This window comes from Arvicola amphibius, chromosome 5 (genome assembly GCF_903992535.2).
Source record: "Arvicola amphibius chromosome 5, mArvAmp1.2, whole genome shotgun sequence".
NCBI lineage: Eukaryota > Metazoa > Chordata > Mammalia > Rodentia > Cricetidae > Arvicola > Arvicola amphibius.
This window is the reverse complement of record NC_052051.1, coordinates 160,478,446-160,484,167: the sequence shown is the minus strand read 5'-3', so window position 1 is coordinate 160,484,167 and position 5,722 is coordinate 160,478,446. Positions and strand designations below refer to the sequence as shown.

Here is a 5,722-nt window from a genome sequence, read left to right as displayed (position 1 = left end):
GTTTAACTTTTTCTTATGACTAGTTTTCTTATGACTAGTTTTTGAATCGATGTAATGTATGAAATGAATATCTATTAAATTAAATCATGATACTGCAACATATTTCTCCTTATCTCTTTATCTACAGGGCAAAAATTTGTAAAATAAAACCAAACCAATCAGAAAACTTCTCCCATAATTTTAGAAAAGAAATTTGTTCTTTTCTATATTTTAACTTACAAAGCATTGTTCTGAAAATACCTTCAGACAAAACAAAATCTATAGCATATAGTAACATGTCATAATGTGAACTATAGACTAATGTAAATTATAAAAGTATTAGAGAGTATTGCATGGAGGTTCTTATTCCCTATAAATCTTTTCTCAAGTTTAAGTTACAAACATAATGTTGTTCACATAGTCAGAGCAACATATTCTTTACAAACAAAATAATAATCTTGAAATGTTCATTCTGTATTCTTACCACAGGTCACTTGATATTCTTGGGTGACATATGAATTGAGACATCTTAGAAAACAGTTCAAATGATCTTCTAACAATAAGAAAACAATATGCAAATAACAGAAATTATCACTTTTAATATCTACATATAAAGTGATTAACCAATTCAGATAACAGAGGGTTTTTTAGAAAAATATGGAATGCTTTCATCCTTGTGTAGGGGCCATGCTAATCTTCTCTGTATCGTTCCAATTTTGGTATATGTGCTGCCGAAGCGAGCACAACAGAGGGTTTGTTAACCAATATTCAGTGATGTAAAATGAAAACAGATTTATCATTTACTACTTCTGAAACCTGATGTAAAATAAAATCATACATTTATATTAACTTGTCTTATAGGTATATTCATTCATGTGTATTAGTTACCCTTCTCATTTCAGTGAGCAAATTAGTATATGACAAGAAGCAATCTAAGAGAGAATTTCAGTTCATAATTTATTTCAGTTCATGATTTGAACACACAGTATATCATGTATGGGAAGGCATGATGAGCACTCAAGGAGGAACAAGCACCCTGCTCCCATATCACATACAAATAAATAAATGGATAATTATATAATAATAATTTATAAAAGTTGCAACTACCACATATATATTGTGAACTCATGTTAAGCAATAAAATTTTTTGTAAAAATAACATTAAAAATATGAATGTTTAAATGTTTTATATTTATATTTAATAAGAACTTTTTTTATGGTCTATCTTCTCAGAAAAAAGTTTTCACTCAAAAGGTACAGAAAGAAACACTAAATTGCTTTCCTCCATACAGTAAAAATCCTCATTGCATGCTAAGTTCAAATAATATTTCTTTTCATTTTTCATAAGCATTTTTATCTTTCTATTCACATGAAAAAGCAGTCTCTTATACTAGTTCATGGCTGATTAGTATGCTTAACAATTGCATGCTAGTTAATCTATTAGGCTAAGTTACATTGTAAGGAGCAGGTGTGGAGAATAAAATCTCAGTTTAATGACTGTAAAGAATTGCCTAAAACCGTAGCAAATTCAGACACTAAGGTAAAGTGAAAGAAGTCAAAATGGACTTAGAAGCTGATACTGTCCTTTGGCCCAATCTCTTCATTTAAATTTGCAGTAATTTCTAATATATAAAAGGAAATAACAAAGGTACAATTCTATTAAATCTAAGCCCTTCCTCTTTCCTGGCCACAGTTCTGATCAGAATGATTTGGTGAGAGAGGGGACCTCCACTCCCCACATTTCCACAGCAAACCCTGCACTGTTTAATTTGCAGACCTGCTTTGCTTTCAGGCTTATAAGGATGCAATAAGACAGTTGCAAATGGTCTTTTTTGTGTTCTGACAGCTGCTCTTGTCAAAGAGAGAGCAGTCCTTCCAGTACACACAGCCAAAAACCTGTGTCAACTAAGCAGATGGCTGGACTGACAGTCTTTGGATAAAGGGAAGGCTTCCATGACTGATTCATGGCTGATAAATGCAAGTAAGGGGTAAAAATACAGAAAACACATCTATCAGCCACAAGGAATGACGACACTTCATATTTATAGACAGCAGAAGCCTTGTCTATCAGGAGTGACGGTATAAACATAAAGTAGGCTTACCCTTACTAATCAACTAAACAATAGGGAATTTGTTATTTGCTGCAAAAAAGAATGTTTTTTACAGTTGAATGAGATTTAAAATCTGACGCATTCAGTTAATGAAGAGATTTTTAAAGTGAAAATAGAACAGACTGAAAAAATATTTAACTGAAAGTAGGTATAAGAGCAGTTAGTATTGCCGGGCGGTGGTGGCACACGCCTTTAATCCCAGCACTCGGGAGGCAGAGGCAGGCGGATCTCTGTGAGTTCGAGGCCAGCCTGGTCTACAAGAGCTAGTTCCAGGACAGGCTCTAAAAAAGCTGCAGAGAAACCCTGTCTCGAAAAACCAAAAAAAAAAAAAAAAAAAAAAAAGAGCAGTAAAAGAGCAGTTAGTATTTTATATACACACACATATATGTATATATAATCTACATAGAACTCTGGTAATATTCTTCTTTCTGCTCCTAGTTCATTGAAACATTGTACAGTATGAACAGTTTCATTATGATGTCACTGTATATTCTTAAGATGGACTTGTAAATGGAGACTCAGCCATCCAGACCTGAATAATCACACAAAAACTGTATTAATTACAACAGTGTTTGGTTGATAGCTCAGGCATATTTCTAGCTAGCTCTTACCTCTTAAATTAACCCATTTCTATTAATCTATTTATTTCCATAAGGCTGTGGACTACTGCTGAGGTTCTGGCATCTTTCTCCTTTAGCAGCTACATGATTCTTTCTCCCTGCATTCAGTTAGTTTTTCTGTCTAGTTCTATTCCATCCTGCCATATGCCAAAGCAACTTCTTTGTCAACCAATGGTAATAAAACATATTCACAGCGTTCAAGGGGGCATCCCACATCATGGACTTGAGTCACTTTCACGCCATTTCTCTCTTAGCACACCCTTTCTTCTGATTTCCTTCCTCTTTTTATTTTTATTAACGATTGCAATTCTACTTTTGTGACTCCTTTGTGATAATATTAGAAGTTCAAAAGGGTCACAACTATGATTTTATTTTCAAATTTAATAGCTACATATTTTAAATTTGTTTGGTATTTTCCTTAGATGGAAAAGACTAGAATAACATCTCTCTAAAAACTAGTTTTCATGGTGCAAGGAGGCACCATGCAATTTTGCAAAGGAGGGAAAAAACTAATAGTCTTACCCAGTTATGACATTTATGAATAACAACAATGACAAACCTAGCCCAATAATTCTAAGGATGCAGTAGTGGCAAATTTATTTTAGCAGTAACCAAAAGTTCTCTAATTGGACTAAGATCCTCTCGACAAGAAGGAGACCACACCTGGCACTTAAAACCCACCCAAACAATCAGTGCTAGTAATTTCATGGATATTAGATAAGCTGAAATTGATAGTTTACTAAACCAGCATAATCTCTAACATTATACCTAGAGATAAAAATAGTCCCTCACATCTCATCAAAGAAACATCTCTTTACAACACAACAACCACTATAGAAAATCACAGCCTACCAAAATCAAGTCATGGAGCCCAACATCCAATAGGTACATCTACAAACCAACTCCCATATCTAAGGTTTAAGGAACATTATGGAACAGGAGCAAAAAAAAAATCAGCAGGCAGAGAATCAGAGAGTTCACTGTGAAATTGTGTCTCCTAGAAATATCATAAACCAGACAGATCATTGTCACCAGTGTGACTGTCTAAACATGAGCTGTACAAGGACAACAATAGACATGCCAAGTAGACACAAGAAAACTCACAAGACGTACTATAGGTAACCAGTGAATTCTGAAATTAGATGAATAGTCTTTTCCATGAAAGAGTGCAAAAATGGAAGATAAGTTCACTACCAAATGATCATCTCTGAAAACATGCAAAAAATAACATATGGACATCTCAGGTTATATTTAGAAGATGTATATATTTATAGATATTATATAACAATAATTAATGAAAATGTTCAATGAGATTGTAAAAGAGCAAGGAAGAGTATTTAGAAAGGTATGGAGGGAGTAAATGAAGGAATAGTGTAATTATATTATAATCTCAAAATAAGATAAAGGCAATTAAAAAGTAAAGAAGGGGGAGGAGAAGGAGAAGAAGAAGGAGCATGTATTTTTATGTTCAATGGATCCTAGTCTCCAGAACAGTTAAACTGTGTTCTCCTCACTTTCCCAGTACCTCACATCATCTCACAGATATGTATTTTAAATCCCCTCACCTTTTTGTCATAATGAAAGAAAACAGTAATATCTAGCTATGTCTTCTTCATGTTAGTAATATCTAAATTAAAGCTAGGTATATAATTCTTAATCCTCTCTCCATGTGTTTACCTACTAAGTATGCAAGTGGGACTGATCTTTGTTCTTCTGCTTCCTTTGCATTATTTTAGGTAGAACAAGATTAAAGAACATAACACTTTCTCTTATACAGTGTGGAAATGGATACACAAATTCTTTAGTAGAGCTCTTCTGATTTATTTGTGGAAGAAAAATCAACTCTATTAAATGCAAAGATTTTCAAGCATTCTTTCCCAAAATGTTTAACATCTGGCCTACTGCTGCTGTGCACTTGGGAATCATAGCCAGGTCAGGACAAGGAGAAAGCTTTCTTCTGAGATAATTGAGTAAAGGCATTACTGTTGTTTTCCTAGATCATGTTATGAATAGCAAAGATAGCTGCTGTCAACAAGGTACAAACATAAGGTAACATACAGAATCCCCACTTAAATAAATAAAAACAAATATAACCAAAGCCTTTCTTTGTTTTCACAAGTTCAAACCTCTTTAGCCCTTTTAATTCCCTTAAGCATTCTTTAGCTTAGGTAAGCCAATATTTCAGTTTAAAAGGAGAAAGAATTTTCTATCAAAGTCCGAGATGGATATAATCCAATAGTGTATGTCTGCTATCTGTGAAATTTGTATAAATAAATAGCATTTGAGTAGTTAGAGTAAATTATGTTCAACACTACTAAAGCTTATTAGATGGACAAATATACAATTTTCCAATTCAGGAAAAATTAAGAGAGAAAGATGAAAAATGCTTGTGAAAAGCTTGGGCATGACAATACTGACTTGTAATTAGAGTAATTTGAAGATTCAGCAAAAAAGAATGTGAATTAGGAGCTCAAGACTTTTCTATTCCACACAGCGAGTTCAAAGCCATCCTGGTCAACACATCAATATCTAGATCCTGTCACAAAAGCTAAAGTTTAAGGAAAGAAAAAGTGGAGAGTGGGAGAAATAGTTAAGTGATGTTGCTTGTCCTGTATGTCTGAGAGAGGCCATAAATTAATACACAGTATGGGAAAAAAGATAATAAAGAGATACACCATTTGAGAGAAGTACTGAATTTAAAGTTGTAAAGAGAAATGTGGGTATCAGCAAATATTTAATGAAAATTCAAGGTTTCACTCTATTTCAAATAAGAAGTGAATAATCAATAACCAGATCTTTGGCTCTTGGACTGGAGAAAAAGAAAAATGGGGTTTTGTCTTAATGTTTTGTCTTTTTTCTCATGATCACAGTGAAAAAGTATTAAATCTTTCCAGCATCTCTGTACAACATGAATGCTGTAGGAACTTTTTCAGCCAGTAGCCTTTAAGTTACTAGAACACTTGGACACGGCCTCTTATACCAAAAATGCCAAATTAATGTGTGCACGCTCTC

General features: G+C 33.5%; 1 pseudogene; it reads right to left on the bottom strand.

Annotated features, from left to right (window-relative positions):
- Nucleotides 1-630: 630 nt before the first annotated feature.
- On the bottom strand, nucleotides 631-723 carry LOC119816009 (annotated as a pseudogene).
- Nucleotides 724-5,722: the final 4,999 nt, after the last annotated feature.